The sequence below is a fragment of the Tupaia chinensis genome, unplaced genomic scaffold, assembly GCF_000334495.1.
Source record: "Tupaia chinensis unplaced genomic scaffold, TupChi_1.0 Scaffold145519_1, whole genome shotgun sequence".
In the NCBI taxonomy this organism is placed as follows: Eukaryota; Metazoa; Chordata; class Mammalia; order Scandentia; family Tupaiidae; genus Tupaia; species Tupaia belangeri.
Window position 1 is genome coordinate 3,414,048 of NW_006205376.1, and position 24,561 is coordinate 3,438,608.

The 24,561-nt window shown below is 38.8% G+C and overlaps 1 pseudogene; it reads right to left on the minus strand.

The window, feature by feature from the left end:
• Positions 1 to 4,429: 4,429 nt before the first annotated feature.
• On the minus strand, positions 4,430 to 24,225 carry LOC102477171 (elongation factor 1-alpha 1 pseudogene; annotated as a pseudogene).
• Positions 24,226 to 24,561: the final 336 nt, after the last annotated feature.

Consider the following 24,561-nt stretch of genomic DNA (forward strand, 5'->3'; position numbering starts at 1 on the left):
GTTAAAAACCCCCCAAAAAAAAAAAAAAAAAAAAGCAGTCTACACCCTTGTTTACAAAAGATCCTGGGGATTTATTTATTTATTTATTTATTTTTTGAGAGATTTTCACTGTAGGGCGCGTGCGCTCGCCAGACAGACAGAGACAGAGAGATAGAAAGCGAGAAATCACCCCCCAGGGGGAATGGTCATGCTGCAATCCCTTCTCCTCCATTCTCCTCTCGGGATCTTGGGCACGCACGCACACGCGCCCGGCGTGAGTTTTAAGCCACCGGGTCCGGGACACGAACCACGGTCGACTACGTGGGAATCCAGCGACATAGCCATTATGCTAACTGCTGGTTCCCCTGTTATTTATTTCTATAAAGCAAGCATACAAGCCAAGGGCAACCTGTTATGCATCTTAGTAATATAAAACATAAACCTGAAATGCAGCCTCCTATGTAATATATAGTGGGTTGTTGGAAAAATCATAACATGAAATTTCCTATGCAAAAATGAGTCATGACTTTTCCGACAGCTCAATATTTTATTAACTATGTACTTATGCCCTGCCTCTCCTTAGCAGAAAAAGAATCTAATCGTTACAACATTCATGCTAGCTGTTCTGATACAGCTGGGTTGCCATAAACTTGTGGCATATTCTGTTGTTACTGCTAGTTCACCAGAGCTGGAATAACTGATAAGAGATCATAAGCTGTGTCAGCCTTCTGTTTCCTACGTTTTGTTATAGTCTAATATTCTCAAAGGGTTAACATCATTGCAGAGAGCCCAAAGTTTCTTGAGATTTTCAAAAATTATATGAACATTCTTTTCAATTTCTCATTTCTCTTCATGAGCACTGATTGTATAGAGAGGAAAACTTTAAGGCAGAAAGAAGAGGAAAACTTAAATGATCAAATTTATTTGTTTATTTTTACATAACCTATAGTAAACACTAAAATTAGAGCTCTATCAGTCCACAAAGTATACTAAAATTTAAAAATATTGTTCTGGGGCCAGCAGGTGGCATGGCAGTTAAGGTACTGGGCTACCACATGGTGGACCACAGTTAGAGTCTTTGACTTAGCAACTGGAAAATCATGCTGGGCATGTGTGCACAGCATGTATGCCCAAAATCCTAGGAGGAAAATGGAAAAAAAGGGATTGTGATATGGCCTTACCCACTGGGGATAATTTCTCCCCTACTTCCCCCTCCAGTGAGAACACATGCTCTATAGAAAAAAATAAATAAACTAAATAAATAATAAATAAATATAGTGTCAACAATGTTGAGCTTTAAAATAATATTCAAATGAAGCATTCTCACTGTTCAAGTGAAACTGAAATAAGTTGAGGGCAATTGAATTATTTCAAGTTTTAAAAAATAGCATATAACTTTCTTCTTAAGTACTTTACAAATTAAACTGAATAGAACAAATTATAAGTGAAAGAAATAGCCTTATGCCTTATTTCCAAAAGATAGCTCTCTATCATACATGTATTTTTTTAATCTTCCTATTTATCACTTCTTTGTATTTAATTTCTTTTTTTCAGTCAACCGGAGAGGCATGTGCTATGGCTTATGGTAAGTAAATATTATCTTTTTAGCATATGGGGGGAAAAGGGTTTGTCTAGGGCCTGCCGGTGGTTGAGGTAGCTGGATCCCATATGGCCAACTCTACAGCTCAAGTTCCAGGCCTGGTGCCTTGAAAAGCATGCTTGATGTGTGTGCATGCCCAAATTCTAAGCAAGTGGAGGAGAAAGGATTGAGATATGGCCATTCCCCCCACCAAGAGGTATTTTCTCACTTACCTTCTTTCTTTGCTCTCTGACTCTCCAATGAGCTCATGCACCCTAAAGCAAATTTTTTAAAAAGGGGGGATTTGTTTAGGCAAGGTTTTTTTTCCCATATATGAATAGATAACAGAATTGCAATTATATGTACTCCAACATTACCATTTGAGTTATGTACTGACAAAACTGTTTTATATGCCCACCTTTTACCTCCTGTCCTGCTAGTCTTTTTACAACCAGAAGACAGCCAGTCTTTTTCTTTTCCTTCCCTTGTTATGCTATTCCCTTAAACAAGAATGACTTCACTGCAACCAACTTGTTGCTGATGTCTTACCTATTCTTCCTGTCAGAATTATAAGTTCCTTTTCCATTCCTCACACTTCCATTTGGCATTATCTTCTTTCAGCTATCCAAGGTAGACCTTTTGAGATCAGGTAGTATGTCCTTTATTCTTCATCATTTCTACTAACAAATACCAAGTGAACATTCACAAAGTATAATTTTCTCTATATACTTGAAGAAAACACAGGGTATAATAAAATTTATTATCAGTGTAGGAAGGTTTTATACAGAGCAATAGGAAACAACCGTTTCACTCTCCCTGTGAGTGTCTCTGCCTGACAGGAGTGGAGTCAGAAGATAGAGGATGTATTTACCACAAACTCATGAAGGACAACATTGGCTATTGGGGAAAATTTGACCTCACAGGCTCCCAAATCAAGCCAGCACCCTTCATGGGACAGAAGGCAGACCTGTCGGCAGCTGGGATATTTCTTTGGACAATGCAATACAGGAGAAATGCTATATGAACAGGAAGTGAGCAAATCTGAAGTCTAGTCCCATTTCTGTTATTAATTGATACAAACAAGTCTCTTAGATCCCTTGGACTTATTTCTATAAAATAACAGGCTGAACAGGACAGATACCGATTGTTCTTTTCAGCCCTTCAGTCTCAATGTATAGGACCCCTGATGTGTATTCTAAGCAATTTCAAAAGAGTTCAGTTATGAACCTAGATCAGCTGCCAAGTTGACTGATTCTGTGCCCACACACTCTGACTTGACCTTCTCAGCAGTTATGATGGATGAACTGCTTGTGCTCCTGAGATCAACTCCTCCAACAATTCACTACACTCCAGCCTTCCTCTATTTTTTTTTTTTAATTTGCTACAGGGTTTTTGTGCTCTCCAGAGAGAGAAAGAGAGAAACAGAGAGAATGAGAAATCACCCCCTGGAAGGATGGCCACGCCACAATCTCTTCTCCTCCATTCTTCTCTTGGGATTTGGGGCACGCATGTGCACACACCTGGCATGTTTCTCAAACTGCCAGATCCAGGCCTCCAACAGTGAAGTGGGCCATGTGGGATGCAGCCACCTTAACCACCACACCACCATCTTTTCCATCATCATATGAACACATTTTTATTTTCATCTTAAGAAAAAAAAAGTATCTTCCTTATCTTGACCTTATTAACTCCATTTCCTTAAAGTCAAATTTCCCTATGCAAGCACTAAAAAACAACTGCATATTGCCAGTCATTAGTGGAAGCTAAAAAATTTGAACATAGAAACAGAAAGTGAAACAGTGAATACCAGCAGGGAAGGGAAGGGAGGTAGGGTGGATAGGAAGAACTCCTGTAACAAATACAAAATTGCAAGTAGACAAATGGAACAACTTCTAGAGGACTATTGTCCATTAGAGTAACTACAGTTGGTGACGATTTTATATATATATATATATATATATATATATATATATGTGTGTGTGTGTGTGTGTGTGTATTTCAAAATAGGTAGAAGAGAAGATTGGGATGTTCACAACACAAAGTAATGATAAATGTTTGAAATGGTGGATATGTTTAGAACCCTGATAGGATCTTACACGTTTTCACATATTAAAGAATCATGCTGCACCACATATTTATGTACAAGCATTTCATATCAACTAAAAGTTTAATTAATCAAATTTCCCAAAAGAGTTGTTTCCCTTTGACTTCTCTAATTTCTCTCTTCACTCTCTCAAAGATAATCCTCTCAGGTCTTAACCGCTACTAAACTCTATTAGAACTGCTCTTGTCTAGATAAACACAATGAATTACATGTTGTGATAGCCTGCATTCAATTGTCAGTCTTTATTTAATCTATCAAAACACTTGATAGAATTCATCAGATCCTCCTTTCTTAGAAACTTTCTGCATTCTGTTAAGTTTAACTGGAAAAATTCCATATTCTCTCATTTCAGTCCTGTCATGCCTTGCTATTTCTTTGCAAGACCATCATTTCTTCACCTACAAAGTATTTACAGAGTGATAGATGGGTATTCACTGGTATTCACTTATTACACATTTACGTGGACGTATGGAACATGTGAAAATGAACCAGATATTAATTCTGTCACAGAGGAGATTAAAATCCAAAGGGAGAACAGCAAGGTGAATGAATATGATGAAAACAACATAAGCTTTTAAATAGAAGTACAGATTTGGTGCTCCTGGACTTCAGAAAAAGAAAAAAAAAACAATTATTTTCATTAATCACAATAAGGCAAATTTCATGAAGAGGGCTGATTGAATGTGGAAAGAGGTTGGATATGCAGAGGCAGGAGGAAAAAATAATACTCAAAAAATGGAAAAAAGAGGAAACAGTTTGAGTAAATATTAAAAGTAAGAACGATATAAGGCAGCTCCTAGAAATAGCCAGAAGTAGCCCAGTTTGTCTGAAAGTCGAATGTACAGAGATCGCTGGGCATTTGGATGGGAGGTAGAGGTGCCAATTAAGTTGAGGACATTGTAAGGCTGAGCAACGAGCCGGGCAATAAAATGGAGTTTTTCCTCAGGAGCCGAAGTGTAAAGCTGAAGCATGGCAAATCTCAAGGTAGATTCAGAGGTCTGCAGAATGGAGGTGACCAGAAAAGCCAGGGCACTTTCAAGGGGGAAAGTATAGCAGGAAGAGATGAGAAGAAGTAAAGTTGAAATTATCGAGAAGTATTTTATATGTGACTTTCTCAATCCATAGCAGTATTGAAATTTCAGTATACAAAGGGACTTCAAAAAGTTCTTGGAGGAAAGGAATTAAAGTACAAATTCATTTGGGTGCAAAAAAAATTGAAATCCACATACGGTTTTTTTCAAAATATGCATTTTCCCTGAACCTTTTGTGATCCCCTCATACTGAGGTTCACAGTCAATTAGCAAATATTTATTTTCAAAAAGCTCTTGGAGGAATGGAATTAAAGTATAAATTCATTTGGGTGAAAAAAAAAATTGAAATCCACATACGGTTTTTTTCAAAATATGCATTTTCCCTGAACCTTTTGTGATCCCCTCATACTGAGGTTCACAGTCAATTAGCAAATATTTATTGAGCACCAATTATTCTATGTATTGGGAATGCTGACCAAAACAAAGATGGAGTCCCTGCCATCAAGGATCATCTGTTGTAATAGAAGATAATAAACAACCCAATACATTCATAAGAAATTTTTAAATATTGTTAAGAGGATAAAATATACTGAATGAAAGAGAGTGGCAGTCTGCATTCTAACTAACAAAATAATAGCTACCATTTATGGAGAACACAGATTTGCCTTTATTATTTCAGTCGCACCTTAGTAAAAACCCAAATTTACAGAAAAAGCAGCAAGGTTTCGAGAATGTTCATTGTTTTCCCAAGTTCACACTGCAACCCAAGTGGCAGAACAGGGATTTAGACTCAGGTTTCATCTGACCCAACGCTATATTCTTGACTGTGATGAATTTCTTTTGTGCTGAATGTTCGCTTTATCCCGAGAAGGTGACATTATCATTCCAGGTTCTGTGAGGCCTGCGTACTAAGCTTGTTTTCATGATGATGGGCTTGTTACCCATGGCACGCCCTGTACCCTGCCCACTCTGACATACAGCTGAGAGCCAGATGGTGAAGGTTATTGTATCCATTTTCTATTATTTGAATATCACCCCAAAACTTAGAAAATTAGACTAGCAATACTGCCTTATACCTCACAATTGCCTGGGCAGTTCTGCTGCTGGTCTTCCCTGGGATTATTTATGTGGCTAAAGTCAGCTGACTATTGGGCTGGGCCTGGGTAAGGCTGGAGTAGGAGGGATAACTGGGCCTGTCTTTGAATATGACCTTTCATTCCAGGCTCCTGTACAAAGTACACAAGTTTGCCAGGGTCAGAAGGGTAAAATCTGTAAGGTCTCTTAACTAGGGGCTCAGAAATCACACATTGCTTTTGTCACATTCTGTTAAGGTAAGTCTTTGGCCCAGCTCTGAGTTGATGAATGAAAAATGACTCCACCTGTTGGCAGGAGGAGCTGAGAAGGATTTGTGGCCATTTTCAGTTCACTATAAATCATATAATTGTGGCCTTTTGGCCACAATTACTGAATTCCTCTCATATGTAAATATAGCTGCCCCTCCTAAGATCCTCAAAAAGCTTAACTCATTATAACATCTAAAGCAACATTCATAATCTGAAAATTATGATAAGGTTCCTCAGGTACAGTTAACTTGATCCCAAGGCAAATTATCTGCCCCCACACATCTAACAGTCAATGGTTGAGCAAGGATAGGAGGATTACAATAATCACTCCTCAAAAAGGAGGTGTGGGGGAGGAGAATAAGAGACACATAGCAATTTCTAGTTCATAGCAGGTCTGAAATCTACTCTGGTACAAGTTGTCAGAGTTTCCTACCCTGGAGATAGAAAATATTTCCATATTAGGATCCAGTTTTACCCCTTAAGAACTGACCCCCTAATCCATTGTTTTATAATCTTGGCTTTTCCCTGGATGTTCCTGTTTTTAAACTTTGAGAAGTCCTTACTTTATCATTAAAAAGAAGAAAAAAAGAGGGGCCAGCAGATGGCATAATGGTTACATCACTGGACTCCCACGTAGTCCACCAACGTTTGAGTCCCAGACCTCGTCGCTTGAAATATGCTGGGTGCATGTGCATGCATGCCCAAAGTCTTAAGAGGAGAATGGAGAAGGGACTGTGGTGTAGTCATCCCCCTCGGGGGAGAATGTGTGTGATTTCTTGCTTTCTATCTCTCTATCTCTGTCTCTCCAGCAAGCACACACACCCTACAGCAAAAATCTCTCTCTCTTAAAAAAAAAAAAAAAAAAGAGGAAGAGAAAAAAAGAAAAACAAAAATGGCCATGTAGATGTAGAGTAGCTTTCTGATACTACTAGCTGACCCTAGAAAGTGGGGTCTCAGAGGTATGTAATTTCATATTGACATTCTCTGGAGAATGTTCAGCCCCAAGCTAATATAAAGCCCTTAAACCTTTTGTGCAGGGGGCAGATTGTGGTGCAGATGCAAAATGTGAACTCTGCAAGACTGGTCTACACGAGAAGATTCCAGGTTTGTATCCAGAGATCTCCCTGAGTATGCCAGACATGCACGTGTCCATGATCCAAGGCTGGCTGAGACTGGATGTGGACTGTGGTGTCCAGACCCTCCAAGGGAGTGCTTGCACTCTGTCTCACTCATAAAATAAAGAAATCATAAAAAGCTTAAAAACACCAAAGCCTTTGTAGATTTTCCACAAGGATGATGGAGGTCCACTTCAAGCACCAAAAGCTACATCCATAAGTCTTTTGAAAGTACAGTTCTCTTTGCTGGGGTTAGAATGCTGTGAGAAAATTCCTTTAAGATTTTTTTTTTTTTTGGTAGATATTTTTTCCTATAGGGCACGTGCACTAGCCAGAAAGACAGAGAAAGACAGAGAGACAGAAAGCGAGAAATCACCCTCCGGGGGTATGGCCATTCTGCAATCCCTTCTTCTCCATTCTCCTCTCTGGATCTTGGGCTTGCATGCACATGTGCCTGGTGTGAGTTTAAGCCACCGGGTCCGGGACTTGAAACGTGGTCAACTACATGGGAGCCCAGCGACATAGCCATTATGCTAACTACTGGTCCCATCCTTTAAGATTTTTAAAAAATCCTTTGTCTAGCTTAGAAGACCTCTAAGATATTTTGTTAAAATTTCCCATGGTCTCAGCCAAGACTTTTATAGTTATATACTGTTATTCTTTACCTAAGTTCATTTATTTTGTGGGGGAATAGTTTGCTGACTGGAGAGACTAAGGATGAGAACTAGCCATTCCAGAGCTTTCTATATTTCTAAATTCTGCTTTAAAATTGTATTATTTCTTATTTAGTGTATTACTCTCTTCCTACGTCATCATTCACAGCTAAAAGAGGTCAATAGTTTCAGTAACCTGCCTAGAAATCTCCTTTGCCAGATAGACAAGATTATCAGGTTCAATTCCTAGCTTCCAAATTATTGTAGGTCACAGTGTAAAACCTGAGTGGTAGGGGCTGGCTTCCTGGCCCAGTGGTTAAGGCAGCTGTATCCCATATAGGCAACTGTCATTTCAAATCCTGGAAGCAGCAACTGGAGAAACTCAAGACCTCTCGAGGCCAGATCTTAGAAGCTATTTGTCATTTCCCCTGCGTTTTATTGGTCAAAGCATTACATAGGACTAGCCCAGAGTCAGGGGGTGAGAAAATACGACTCTATCATATGATAAGAGAAGCTGTAAAGTATTTGTAGCCATTTAAAAGTGACTATACTTAGATATTTGGTGTAGTCCCATGGAGTAAAGGCGGCTTAGCTGGGGCACTAACCACTAGAAACAGAAGTTGATTTTCTGAGTCACTGAATCAAAGACAGCTTTATTTTCTCTATAGGCATATCCATATTGCAATTCAAGACCAAATATTGAAAGGAATTGGAGAGTCATAATTTTATAGATATATGTAGAAATCCAAAGCAAATTTTGCACTATATTCTTTGCATAATAATGACATGGTCTAAATTAATTTAAATAAGTAATTATTACACTCTTCGTATGTGTCTTTGATTAACACAATGCTGAAGAACATCATTGCTGATTAATTGTAATAATAGTGAAAATAATAGCCCATATATATTGATCAATTAAATTATAATTTTGAAAGAGAACACAGAATTTTAAAACTGAGAATAACAACCATCCTTAGAATTAAATTTTCCTGAATACACAATTCAACAAGAGGTTAAAGGAAAAAGTTGTTCTACCCTCCATATAGCATTAGGTGACATATTTCTAAGTTTACTAATTTTATAATCTCCAGAACTTCTTCAGATATGTGTTATCTCCAATAATAAAACTAAGACTATATTAAGATGAATAATACAGCACTGTTCTTATCCTCTTTCTGACCAGTTTGAATTTAAGAACCACATCATTCCAAAGTTGAACACTATAGTTAGGGTCAGCAGCCACACTTAGAAAAGAATCAATATTGAGTAGAAGTTCAAATCACTTATTATCATGCTCATAAATTTAAAATAGATTAAGAGTAAAAATTGTATTAATTTAAAAACAAAATCTAGTTCTAATGTCATGATCTAGTTTTAATGTTAACAATAAGTGAAATGGGAAATTGAAGTTACCTCCAGGGCAAGGCACTTAATCAAGGTACTTAATCAAATGATGTATGACATCATTTCTCCCATTAAGAAACACTGCGTTAAAAAAATACAGGCCATCGGTTACATCTACCTTAAATTGGACCCAATCCTTAGTATGAAATTCCGTATCTACTATAACTGGGGAACTGCCATCTCCAAACAAATATTTATTGTGATTAATACTTAATAGTAACCTATCAGTTAATCCAATTTTATTAGATTGAATGAAATGTTTTTAAGAAATTCCTTAGGTAAAATGAATGTTGATAAACTTTTTTTTTTAGAGAGAAATTTTTGCTATAGGGTGTGTACGCTCTCTGAGGAGACAGAGACAGAAAGTGAGAAATCATCTCCTGGGGAGATGGCCATGCCACAATCCCTTCTCCATTCTCCTTTTGGGATTTCAGGCATGCATGCACACATGCCCGGCGTGAGTTTCAAGCTGCCAAGTCCAAGATCCAAACCTCAGTCGGCCATGTGGGGGTCCAGCAATGTAACTACTTGGTCATCTGCTGGTCCCAGACAAATAATTATTATAACAAGGAAAGGAAAATTAAGATTAATAAAAAGTTTTAGTAAGAACAAAAATATTGAGGAGATGTTAAACACTGGAATGGGAATAAGGAAAATCAACTAAATCTTTTCCCAATATAGCTCAAAGAATAGGAAAAACTGCAATAATACAAAACAATTGGTTTGCGGGAACCAGCAGTTAGCGTAATGGCTGTGTCACTGGACTCCCACGTCGTGGACCGCGGTTCGCGTCCCAGACCCGGTGGCTTAAAACTCACACTGGGCGCGTGTGCGTGCGTGCCCAAGATCCCAAGAGGAGAATGGAGGAGAAGGGATTGCGGTGTGACTATCTCCCCTGGGGGGTGATTTCTTGCTTTCTGTCTCTGTGTCTCTCTCTGTCTGGCGAGCGCACGCGCCGTATGGCAAAAACCTCTCCAAAAAGAAAAAAAAAAAACAATTGGTTCGATGGACTCAGCGGTGTGGTAATTAAAGCAGCTAGATCCTGTGTTACCTGACTGTGTGGTTTGAGTCCCAGACTCTGAGGCTTGAAAAGCATTCTGAACACAAATGTATGCATACCCAAAATCCTGAGAGGAGAATGGGAGAGAAGGGATTGCAGCATGGCCATCCCGTAGGGGGTAATTTCTCATTCTCTCCCCACCCCTGATGAGTACACACACCCTATACCAAAGCCAAAAAAAGAAACAGATATCTAACCCTGATTTAATTAAATATGACATAATCTTCTCTATTGTAGAAATAAGGAATTAGGGGTTTTCCTTTAGTCATGTTCAGTCACTTCTAAAAACGAGGCCCCAGAAGTAATCAATGGGCAGTCAGAGGTGAATATGGAAGCTCCCCTACATCCACTTGTATCTTCCTTCCACACTTCGCACAATGGTGTGTGTAACCACAGCCACTCCTCACTTAACGACTCAATTCCATCCCTGCCAAATCGGCCAGTAACCCAGGACCTTAAAAGCTAATGTGTAGGGTGTGTCCTGACACCGCAGGGTGTGTATTTTTCTATAGATACCACACAGTACCACATTAGAATAATGTCATCTATCCATATGAAAAGTAGGCATTAGATAGGAACCAAAAAGTGACAAGACATACCACAATACGTTAAATCTAGTGTAATTGTTTTTATTCATTCTGAACACTACTATGATGGGTGCACAATAAAGTACAAATTTGTAAATAAAATATGTAGTCTTGTGTGATTGCGAACGCTTCATGTAGTGAATACTGACTGCAGAATGAGACGAAGATTGAGAAAGGAGAATCCTGAGATTCACATGAACTGAGCAGTTCTCCCTCATGCTGGAGAACTGCTCAAAAGTCCACGTGGTCATTAAACAGGTAGTTTGTTGAGTGAGGGGTGGCTTACTACATCCCAACAGCTAGAACCTCCAATTCAGTAGCACCATCTCTGCCTTCCCCAACACTACCTACTCGCTCCAGCCAAGTCTTCTAATATCAGGTGCAGGGTGGGAGGCCCTCTTCCTCAGGCAAATTCTTGGTTGGGCTCACCATTTTTCCTCTGATGTGGGAAAGCAACTCTTATCTGCAGTGTTTTCCCTAGAATATTCTTTTCAAAGACCTGATTTACAGAGAACCCATTAAAATTTTGAAGTCGTCTAAATTCAGTATGCAAAATGATCTGATGGTCAGATTGAGGCATAATAAGATCTCCCAGACCAGTGATAAATACAGGGCTAGTACCTGTTCACGTAATCCAAAGGCAGCTCAGCCAGTGAAGACACTGGCATTTGGAGTCTTAGTGAATTGCCCAGAATCCTGTTTCTCAGGCAATTCCAGTCCACATCACCTCTGCCCCCAGTCAGAATTAATTTGGTTGTAATTTATCTATTTTTATTTATTTTATTCAATTTTATGCTTCACTGATCCTACACAGCCTGAGCCCTTTTTAACTTCAGATTTTAATCGGTATTCAAAACATTTCCCATGATGGTCTCTGCTAGGATCTGTAAAAACTCAAACCCATGGCAGATTTGGAATAACAGAAAATAGCATATAATGTAAATTAGCTCAATCAAGTTCTATTTTTGAGCCTATAAAATAGGCTGATTTTTTCAAAGTAGAATACTTTCAAGGGTCATACACAATTAAAAAAAAAAAAAGTAATGATGTTTTTCTTCTCTTCTTTCAGTTTGAATTCATTGTATCTCTTAGACTCCTTTGTCTCCACACTCCCCCATCTCCACACTCCCCCACCCTCACCTGTTCCTCTGAGCCCAAATCTTAGTCTTCTTCCTGCTAGTGCCTCCACAGTTGTTGTCTTTTTTTTTCTTTTTCCTTAGTTCTTAAAGAGGATGGCCATCCCCATTCCAGCTCCTAACTGTCATCCTTAAATTTTATATTACTGCCTGGTGAGAAACGTAACTGCAAAACAGATTTTGACACAGTTTTCAAGTCCTGTCATCCGCTGTAAAGGGGAAATAGCACCTAGATTCCAAACAGACATTAAGATAAAGCTTGCTTTCAGAACACTCTGCTCAGCTCCCACTAAGTAAATGCCACATTTCCCCCCTCCTTTTATGAGAGAGACAGTAGGAGAGAGAGGGAGAAAGGAAGGCAAACTGAAATAGTTATTTTTGACAGGGTCTGGCTTTGAGGCAATACTCCTGCTTTACCTTCCCTATTAGCTAGGGTTACAGGTACCTGCAATTGCACTTGGGTGTTCATTTTGGCCTGAGACCCAAAATCAGGCCTTCCTTGTGGCTTCTACCCTCTTCAGAGGTGCCACTATCTGTTTGCTACTACAGCTGGGTCTGAATACATTTTTTAAGTGATATCTGACTCATTAAATCTGGCTTTTCTCTTGAGAATCTTGACTAAAAGAAAATGACTATCCGTTTTGTCCTTATAAAAGTTAAGCATATAATTTGTAATTGAGTTATTTTTGTACTTATTAGGGTAAGTATTCTGATTAAAGTATGATTTCAGATATTACCAGGAAATAGTTGCTGTTAAAGCAGCTTTTCATTTTAAGTTTTTATGACATCTCACTGAAAATGAAGTATTGTGTCATGCTTCATAAAAGAGCTCCAACAACACAAAAGAAAGCTTCTCTTTAAAAGATTTACACATAGCAGATAAGACAAGAGTTTTACCTATCTCAAATCATTGCAGTGGAACATCCCTCTTCACAAAATAAAGAGTGTTTCTGGCTATTTGGCAGGGTCCATACAACTAATTGAGAAACAAGAGGTGTGTAACCTCCTCTTCAGCAGGTGAGCTGTGACAGTTATTTAGAAGTAAGAATGATTAGGAAGCAAAAAGCCATGTGTTTTAGGCTTTTTGATTTACCCTGAAGGTTCAGAATAGTCAGGATGTAGAAAATAAAAATAGAACTTAATCTCTGAGAAGACTCTCAGGATATAGCAAATAAAAATAGAACTTAATCTCTGAGAAGACATGCGTACCAAACAAACCTGTAAGACTGGATCAGAAACTTAAGATGGCAGAAGTGCTTATTAAAGTTCTAGAAAACTGGGACCAGTGGATGGCACAATGGTTATGTAGCTAGACTCCCATGTAGTTGACCATGGTTCAAGTCCTGGACCCAGTGGCTTCAAAATCACACAGGGTACATATACATGCATGCCCAAAATCCCAAGAGGAGAAAAGAGAAGGGATTGCGGCATGGCCATTCCTCCAGGGGATGATTGCCTGCCTTCAGTCTCTCTCTGCTTCTCTAGGAGGTGCACACACCCTATAGCAAAATTCTCTCAAAAAATTAAGAAAGTTGAAGGAAATATATACTTCCATATGCTGGGTAAAAACACCAGAGAACAATGGCAACAGTTGTAGGACACCAGAAATAGCTTTAGGATCCTTGGTGTTGTCAGTGACGCACTAGTGACACCCACAGTTCATACAGCAGCTTCACTTGCTCACGATCTGGATACTCAATGACCATCAGGCAGCTACCTTAGAACATGAATCGACTTTCTCAAGATGCAAAGAGACATCTGGATTTTATTTATTTATTTATTTTAGAGAGAGATTTTTACTATAGGGCACATGCCCTCACCAGAAAGACAAAAACAGATAAACAGAGAGTAAGAAATATCTCCTAGGAGGAATGGCCACACTACAATCCCTTCTCATTCATTCTCCTCTTAAGATTTTGGGTATGCACACTGTACATATGCTTCCAAAATGAGTTTTAAGCCACCAGGTCCGGGACTTGAACCATGGTCAGTCATGTGGAAGTCCAACGATATGATCATTATTCCATTTGTTGGTCCCATCATCTGGGGCTTTAGATGGACATCAGCTGCAATTCCTGGCCAGACAGTTGGTTTAGGAAACTCCATGATCAGCCTGACAGTTCTTAGGGAGTTGTGTGACTAGAGATGAACTTCAGCCAACTGGCTGGACTCGAACTGAACCAAGAGGGGTGGCATGGTAGTTAAAGTGCTAGCCTCTAATACGGTTGACAGCAGTTTGAGTCCCAGACCTGACAGCTTGCTTACTCACTTCCTCTACCTCCCTCCCCCCATCTTTCTCTGGTGAGCACATGTGCCCTATAGCAAATTAAAAAATAATAATAATAAATGAAATTAAATAATTTATTCTTTACAAAAAGGAACTGAACCAAGAAGAAAACAGGGTAGGGTAAATGAAAAGATATCTAGAATACATATTTATATTCAAAACATTTTTGCAGAACTTTAACAATGTTTTCTCTAAAAATGCTTAGATTGGAAGTATAGTTGGTTGATGATAAATAATACTATATATCTTTCAGCATAGGTCAAACAAAGTAAAGGAAAAGCCTTTCCTTTAAAATTACAGCACTAACATTTTTTAAGAGTTTTTTGCTATAGGGCACATGCGCTAGCCAGACAGACAGAGAGAGACAGAGAGAAAGAAAGTGAGAAATCACCCCTCAGGGGGGATGGCCACGCCGCAATCTCCTCTCCTCCACTCTCCTCTCAGGATCTTGGGCACGCACACACACGCGCCTGGCACAGCACTAACATTTTAAATCACTCCTAATAGTCTTGGTATGCACATATTTTATTGTCCCTCAAGTATATATACTCATTATCATCTTCTACATGTTACCAAATTGATTTCACAAAAATCATTGTCATAATTTCTGTGTGTCATACCTTCCTTTGCTTACAGATTGAATTCTAGGCTTCTAATGATAGCACTCTAGAAATGTCTACATAGGCTTCCTCTAAACAGATGCCAGACCTTCTAAAATGCCAGAATACTGGAATATTTGTTGATCCTTTTTTTCCCATGGATTTCCATTTTTTAAAAAATCCTAGATGTGTAGAGTCAATGCCATTTCTTCCCTCACCTTTGGTTTTGGGAATTTTATTGTACTAAAGTAATCAATTTCATGGATTACTAACCTTTGTCTCCCATAAATTGGCTAACATGTTGAAATACAGATGCAATACACTTCAACTTCAAAACTCACAAATGGAACATACTCATGGTTTAATCAATTTTTAATAGCAATCATGAGCAATATTTTAATCTCTTTTTAGTTCTATCACAAATAATTTCTAAGCCATGTTTCTGCAAGTAGAACCCATGAAACACTTGCCCACCAAATTGATAAACATATCTTTTTGGGAAATGTGCATTTTCATGTGTATGATGCTGGTAAAGATGCAAAACTGCACAATTCCTGTTAAGGGGAATTTGACATATTGACCAAATTACATTTGCTTTCACTCCTTGATCTACCTCTGTGAGAAATTTATCCCAACAATGCACAAAAATATTTAGTGAGACATTAATTGTCCTTCAATAGAAGGCTGATTGAATAAATTATGGAATGAGAAATCATAAAAAGGAATGAAGAAATTTCTATATACTACACAGTGATTTCTGGGATGTATTATTTAAAGAAAATACAGACCAATGTTTTTTGAATGCTACTTTTTTTTTATTAATGAAGGTTTTTTGCCTTAGGGTGTGTACACTGACCACGGAGAAAGACAGAGACAGTGAGAGGGAAAGTGAAAAATCAACCCTCAAGAGATGGCCACCAGCATTCCATTCTCCTCTTAAGATCTCGTGCGTGTAAACACATGTACCTGGCATGAGTTTCAAGTCACCAGGTCCAGGACTTGAACCATAGTCAGCCATGTGGGAATCCTGAGGCAAAACCACTATGCCATCTGCTGTCCCATAAATGCTACATTTTCTGTAAGAAATGAGGGTGCTCTAAATATATTGGGTCATCAGAAAAGTCATGACACATATCTTTGCATAGCAAAATAGAAAAGTATGTCGTGACTTTTTTTTATTGAGAGATTTTTTTTTGCGATACGGTGTGTGCGCTCACCAGACAGAGACAGAGAGACAGAAAGCGAGAAATCACCCCCCAGGGGGGATGGCTACGCCACAATCCCCTCTCCTCCATTCTCCTCTCGGGATCTTGGGCATGCATGCACACGCACCCAGCGTGAGTTCCAAGCCACCGGGTCCGGGACACGAACCGCGGTCAACTACATGGGAGTCCAGCGACATAGCCATTACGCTAACTGCTAGTCCCTCGTGACTTTTCTGATTACCCAATATATTTGTATTTCTTTATTATTTTAAATGAAAACAATGGAAGAATAAACCAAAAACTAATAAAAATGGCTATGTATTGGGGGATAGAAAAAAATTGTTGAAGACAAGGATCACTCTTTAGCTGTAACTTGCTATATAGTTCTTTATTTTAAAATTATGTAAATGTTTATATGTGACTGAAAATAATAATTTTACAAGAAGTATTGAAAGGTAATTGCTGTTAGAGCCACTGGTGGTACAGAGATAGTTGGCTGAATCCCCCATGGCCAACTTTCCAGTTCGAGTCCTGGATCCTATGGCTTGAAAGTCAAGCTGTTCACATGTGCATGCATGCCCAAAAATCCCAAAGGGAGAATGGAGAAGGGATTGCTTCATGGCCATCCCCCCTGAAGGGATATTTCTCTCCCCCCCCTCCCTCTCTCTCCACTGAGCACATGCACCCTACAGCAAAAACTGGGTGGGGGGGGTGAGGGGTAGGAGGCAAATGCTATGAATTGATTACATTTTAAACAAATTAACTCATTTATCATGCTAGCATACTCATATAAAAAAGGAATTACCTCAAGTGACTATAGACCAAACGATTGACTATATATCTCTCATGTATATACTCAAAGGACAAATCACCAAGAAATCTTGACTTTAATGCAATGGTCTTACTGTCAGTATTAGGTTTAATAATTGGAGAAAATGCATAAATGAATGAAATTAGACAACAAATCCTAGCAGAATTCACAATACACATCGCTTTGTCACAACTAGAAATCAAATTTCTTGTGTATCACATTATAGTCGTAGAAATCTCATAATGCTGCTTAAATTCACAACTGTGAAATTGTGGCAGTTATGAGACCTGATGCAGAATCTTGTCATTTAATGCAGTGATAGATAAGCAAATATTGGTGTATTGCAAATATTTTTAAATATTTTGATGATACTTTTTCAGAATAATTCATGTCTTCTACAATCTTATGAATTTTAAGTACTTAAAAACTATTTTAAGAAAGGGTCACTATGCTCACCAGACTGCTATGGCGTGCACACAAGGACATACATGAACACTCACACACAAATAGTCAGAAACCCTGCAAAACTCTCTGTACCCCCTATCACCAGGAAGCACATCACAGATGCCTAGCCATGTGAAACTGGAGTTAGAAGGCCACTGCTCAATGCCACAGGAACGGACAAGGAATGCTTATCCTTACAATAGCTCAAAAGCAAAATGTCAGCTCCAGCAAACAGAAAACTCCATTCTCTCACTTCTGTTCCTCAAAATTAAAGCCAAACAAGTAATATTACTAAATGAATGACTTTATGCACTGATATTTAGGGGGCGTTCTAACATACCCTCAATTAGGGTGTCAGTTCAGTCTGTACTCAGGTTATTACTTCATCTATCTTTTTGTCTACCTGAGCTTCATGTTCGATTTGTCCTCCGTGTAACCACAAGTGTTCTCATTGCCCTTCACTGATTCTCTTTCCCACTGCTTCCTTATTCTGCATCAGCCCAAGGGATTTGTTCTGGGGTCAACCATGGCTCTGATCCTTACTGACTGTATGACTTAGATATGTCACTCAAACTTTCCAAGAAAAGCTTTAGTTTAATCATATTTTAAATTATAGCAAAAACACTTGGCTTATGAATTTGTAATTATTGGTGTCTAAGCAGATGCAGAATTTACAAGCGGACTTTTAAAGGTTTATGTAAAATGGAATTGAGTAAAATACAGCTAATTTGGAAGCAAAAAAAATGTTAAATCTGTACATCAGTCTTTCCTTTTTCATGAACTTTTTGAAGATACCTCATAAAGTAATACATAATATGCAGGTACCATGATGAACAGCGTTAACCCTAAAGTCACATTGGCCAGGTTCAAATCTCAGTTTTGACATGTACTAGCTCTGTCCCGAAACACAGTACTTTATCTCACTCTGTTGCAGATCGTTTGCTTTTTTTCTTTAAGAGGATTTTTGCCTTAGGGTGCATGCACTCCCTGAAGAGATGGAAAGTCAGAGACTGTGGGAGGGAAAGTGAGAAATCACCTCCTGGGGGGTGGGGGGGGGATGGCCACATCATTTCTTCTCCTCCAATCTCCTCTTAGGATTTTGGGCACACATTCACACACTACTGGCGTGAGTTTCAAGCCACTGGGTCCAGGACTTGAACTGTGGTCAGCGTGTAGGAATACAACTTAATCACTATGCCACTTGCTGACCCCTCTGCTGCAGTTTTTAATTATGCAAAATGGGGGTAGAAATAATACGTGCCTCATGGAATTTTGAGAGATTAAATCAGTTGATGCGTGTGACGATTTTTGATCAGTAGCCGTCACATCTCTCTTGGCATGTCAGCTGTTATTTTATGGAGACAAAGTACTTGGCACCATAAATTGGCATACACCAAAAAGAATATTAATAAATGAAAATCTATAAATTCATCTTGGAAATCTGTCCAAGACAAAAGATATTAAACACTAAATATGATATTTGTCAGTTTTTAAAATTTCATATTAACTATTGATTTAAAAATTGTTAAAATAGGGGCCAGCAGGTGGCATAGTGGTTAAAATGCTGGATTCCCACATGGTAGACCATGGTGCGAGTCCCAGACCTGACACCTTAAAAATAACACAGGCGGGGACCAGCAGTTAGCGTAATGGCTATGTCGCTGGATTCCCATGTAGTCGACCACAGTTCAAGTCCCAGACCCAGTGACTTAAACTCACGCTGGGCACATGTGCATGCATGCCTGAGACCAAGAGAGGAGAATGGAAGAGAAGGGATTGCAGGGTGGCCATCTTCCCCCAGGAGGTGATTTCTCACTCTCTCTCTCTCTCTCTCTCTGTCTCTCTATGTCTTTCTGGAGCGCACACATGCCCTATAGCAAAAACCTCTCCAAAAAAAAAAAAAAAAAATCACACAGGCCAAGTGGGCATGCCCAAAATCCCAGGAGGAGAGTAGAGGAGAAGGGATCACAGTGTGGTTACCTCCCTAGGATGTGATTTCTCACTTCCTCTCTCTCTGTCTCTGTCTCACTGGCGAGCACAAACATCCTATGGCAAAAAAAAAAAAAAAAAACTGTTAAAAGGAAAAAAATATCAAGAGATCACTTACCTGTCAGAAAAAGAGGCTTCTTATGGCCTTTATGGTCACAGAAAAGTGCCAATGACTCATGATATATAATGTATACAGGACAATTTACATAAACTGTTTTGGTCTTAAACTTTTTCTATATAGCAATGAGGCTTATAATCCAAGCCAAGAAGCACTCCTTGAAAGTCTTCCCACAAGACTACCAGTGGCTAACACTACCAAGTAATAGAAAAGCATGAGGGCAGCATGCAGATGGCCTAGCATTTAATCTAACTCTCCCTGGGTCATGGCAGTCTGAATGTGTCATTTATCCTGAATGAGTCAAGGTTTTTTCATCCACAATATGGATATAACTGATACCTGCCTTGCTTACTTCATAGAGTCAGGATGGAAATCATAGTTAAAACAATGCCCTAAGAATGCAAATACCAATGAAATATCAGCCACTTTTTTTAATCTGACATTATCTATTGATAGGTCCTTAACCTACTAAAGAAATTAAGGACCAGGTGAGAGAAGCTGCAAATTATCATTTTTTTTCTTTCAAAACTTCAAAAATTCCATTTCTCTGGGTATTCTAAAATATTCCTAGTTGACCAGGAATTCAATCACTTGTACTTTGGGAGTCAGCATAGCAGAGTTGGGAGAAAGGCTTTATTTACAGAGGACAACTAAAGTTGACCAAAATCACAAGGTAACAGTTTTTTATCTTAGTAATATTCAATGAAGCATGATCATTCTACATGTAAGCCAATGGGCAATTGTATGTGGTGAAATTTAGAAAAATACTTTCTAGGGTTCTTCTCTCATGCTAACAAATCATAGCTTGAATTTTTTCTCCCAACTAGAAAGTCTTAACTTTAGGATTACAAAGACTAGGAGTTTTAGTTTAACTGGAAGTGAATTTTAAATTGAAAAAGCAAAAAAAGAAAGTCTATGTAAGTTTTTCCTTAAGTGGCTTAAACTCACACCGGACGTGTGTGCGTGTGTGCCCAAGATCCTGAGAGGAGAATGGAGAAGGGATTGTGGCGTGGCCATCCCCCCCGGGAGGTAATTTCTCACTTTCTGTCTCTCTGTCTCTGTCTTTCTGGTGAGCACACACACTCTATAGCAAAAACCTCTCAAAAAATTTTTTCTTTGAATCTGTGTTAGCACTAAATTCAGTATTTTCAAAAAGTTTTAATCTACATTATTTGCTGAAATTCAGAAATATGCCTAGACGTACTATTTACATATGTAATATTGCCATGGACTCAGAGATGCAGAAAGGTGCGTGTATTGAAAGACTTGTAGTCTAGATAAATTTAGTGAAGGGCTGGGGATTCAAGAGAACTCGAATACAGCCATCTCTCGTACTCCGCATTTTTTGTGTGGAAGATCAGATTACAAACAACGTAGTACTTTGAAATAAATAGGTGACCTTTTCTCAGTAAACTTTATCGTACAAATTTATGATGGAAAATTCTGTAAATGTACAGAAGACAGGAAAGGATAAACACAAACAGCAGAATGTCCCCAAAGCAAGAACATCTTTACGAAGGAAGTTAAAGATGCACTTGGAAACACAGGCATAGCACGTCAGAGCTGTTATGTAGGACTCAGGGCACATTAACCCAGTGGGACTCAGCTTGCTTCTCTGGGAAATGGGTTACAGGAAACGGCCTGCCGGCTCCTGTGCTTGAGGACCCTGTGTGCCACTCAAGTTGTTTTCTAGCAGATCTGGGCCATCGTCACATATGGTGGTCTCTAAAATAATATTACATATGTATGAATTTTAACTAAGTTTTTAAAAATTAAATTAATAGATGACTTGAGTGTTTGTTCAAATTTCCAGTCATAAACTTAAAATTTTCAAAACTATTTATTGAACTCATCTGATATTTTCCACTGAACAGGAAAAAATTATATGTACACATATGTTAACTTATCTTTATTCTAGAGGTATACTTAAAATTCCCAGCTGTCTTTACATATTTCAATTATTTCTATTTGTTTAATAGATTCCAAGGACAGATGTGCTCATGGAAATGTGTGCTGTGATCATTAATAATTACTTGCAATAACCTCTTTAATCCTTAAGATAAAGAATTATTTGCTCTTCGTAAGCTTTGTAGATTATAGTAAGTCACTTCAGAATATGGAAGCCTAGGGAAGCCTCAGATCCCCAAACGTTTATTAAAATAATTTATCTTAAAACTCCAATGAAAATAAAAATGTAATATCTTAAATATTTACTGTGGTACATATTTACTAACTTGATGATAATCAGCCTATTTTCACAATCTTATCAACAGATTATGCTGATTTGATACAGCACCGTATTTTTTATGCGTGTTAACAGTGCATTGTTATTTTAAGCTTATATAAACAGAAATCCTAACATGCTCTGTCTCTCATTTTTCACATTGACATATAGATCACCAACATCCATCAATTTCTAGGGCTCAGTGTATTTAAGTAGGAGAACCTGCTGTGAGAGCATTTTGGAGATTAAATCTAAATAAGAAAGATATTGAAATGGAATATTCAGGAGATAGTCTAATGTGGAAAATAGCTGATCTCATAAAACCACGGATATAGGGGAAAAAGGCCAGAGCTAGACCAGTAATCGTTTCAATTTCATTCTTAAGACTGGTGATTTGGTCATGGAAGAATGAGAAGGCAGACAGGTTTTGACTTTTTATGGTGCATGTTTCAACAATATTAGAACTCTGGGAGGGCTATTATTTTTCATTTAAAAGTATTTCCAGAGCGTTACAAATTCAAAAATGTTTTCGTCACATTTACATATATTTCCACTATATATATTTCCTAAGGGTATAATTTCTTTTTTTTTTTCTCATTAAACTTTGTTTTAATGGGTCTCAAAATTCCATGACAGATTTTTGGCCAAGTTGTTTCCATTAAAAAGTACTGATTTTAAAAACTAGTAACTTAAAACTGCCACATGCAAAAAAAAAAAAAAAAAAAAAAAGGACCCAAAAAAATAAAAAAAAAAAAAAAAAAGGTCCACAAAACATTTTCCTTTTCTTCTGAAGGTTTTTGATGCATTGTTATCATTAACCAGTCTTTTACTACTAAACTTAAATGGCCAATTGAGACAAACAGTTCTGAGACTGTTCTTCCACCACTGATTAAGACTGGAATGGCAGGAATTAGGGATATTCATTTAGCCTCTGAGCTTTCTGGGCAGACTTGGTGACCTTGACAGCTCCAGCAGCCTTCTTGCCCATGGCTTTGATGACACCCACAGCAACTTTCTGTCTCATATCAGGAACAGCAGAACGACCCAGGAGAAGATAGTCAGAGAAGCTCTCAACACACATGGGCTTGCCAGAAACCGTATCAACAATGGCAGCATCGCCAGATTGCAAAAAATTAGGGCCATCAGGACCAGCAGTTAGCATAATGGCTATGTTGTTGGACTCCCATGTAGTCGACTGCGGTTCGAGTCCTGGACCCGGTGACTTGAACTCACACAAGGCGCATGTGTGTGCATGCCCAAGATCCCTAGAGGAAAATGAAGGAAAACAGATTGTGGCATGGCCATCCCCCCAGGGGGTGATTTCTTACTTTCTGTCTCTCTCTCTCTGGCAAGCGCATGTGCCCTATAGCAAAAACCTCTTCAAAAAAAAAAAAAAAATTTAGTGCCATCTTCCAGCTTTTTACCAGAATGGCAATCTTTTGCTGCAATTCAGCAACCTTGCAAGCAATGTGAGCTGTGTGACAACCCAGTACAGGGGCATAGCCAGCACTGATTTGGCCTGGATGGTTCAGGATAATCACCTGAGCAGTGAAGCCAGCTGCTTCCATGTTTGGGTCATTTTTGCTGTCACCAGCAACACTGCCACATCAAACATCTTTGACAGATACATTCTCGACACTGAAACCCATGTTGTCCCCAGGAAGAGCTACACTCAGAGCTTCATGGTGCATTTCAACAGACTTTTCTTCAGTTGTCACATTGGTGCAAAGGTGATCACCATATCAGGTTTGAGCGCATCAGTCTCCACTCGGCCTGCAGGAACAGTGCCAATACCACCAATTTTGTGCACATCCTAGAGGGGCAGACACAAGGGCTTGTCAGTTGGACAATTTGGTGGCAGGATGCAATTCAGAGCTTTGAGTAATGTAGTTCCCCTGCATTGCCATTATTATGGATGACTCTCCATCCCTGGGACCACAGCATATTAGCACTTAGCTCCAACATGTCACCATTCCAACCAGAAATTAGCACAAACGCTGCTGTATAAGGATTGTAGCGAATTTTCTTAATGTAGGTGCTGACTTCCTTAACGATTTCCTCTTATCTTCTGACTGTAGGGTGGCTCAGCAGAATCCATTTTGTTAACACCAGCGAATAGTTGTTTCACACCCAGTGTGTAAGCCAGAAGGGCATGCTCACGGGTCTGCCCGTTCTTGGAGATACCAGCCTCAAATTCACCAACACCAGCAGCAACAATCAGGACAGCTCAGGTCAAAGATGTGCCTGTAATCATGTTTTTGATAAAGTCTCTGTGTCCTGGGACATTGATGACAGTCACATAATACTTGCTGGTCTCAATTTTCCTCAGGGAGGTATCAATGGTGACACCACGCTCACGTTCAGCTTTCAGTTTATCCAAGACCCAGGTATACTTGAAGGAGCCCTTTCCCATCTCAGCAGCCTCCTTCTCAAATTTTTCGATGATTCTTTTGTGGATCTCACATTTGTAGATCAGATGGCCAGTAGTGGTGGACTTGCAGGGATCTATGTGTCCAATGACAAAGATGTTGATGTGAGTCTTCTTCTTTCCCATTCTGGCTTTGATTTAGCAGTGGTTTTCACGACACCTGTGTTCTGGCAGCAAATCCATTGTGTGTGTGTGGGGGGGAGCCCTAAGGGTATAATTTTTGCCTCCAAAATAAATTTTTTGAAAAAATTATTTTACTTAACTTTATTTATTTATTTTAATTTGACCAGAGAGGGACAGAGTGAGAGAGAAAGAGGGAAAGTGAGAAAGCAAGCTACCAGGTCTGGGACTCAAACCGCAGTCAGCCATGTGGGAATCCAGCACCTTTAACCACCATGTTATCTGCTAGCCCCCCAAAAAATAGATTTCTAGAAGGTAAAAATTAATTATTCTTTCAGTAAG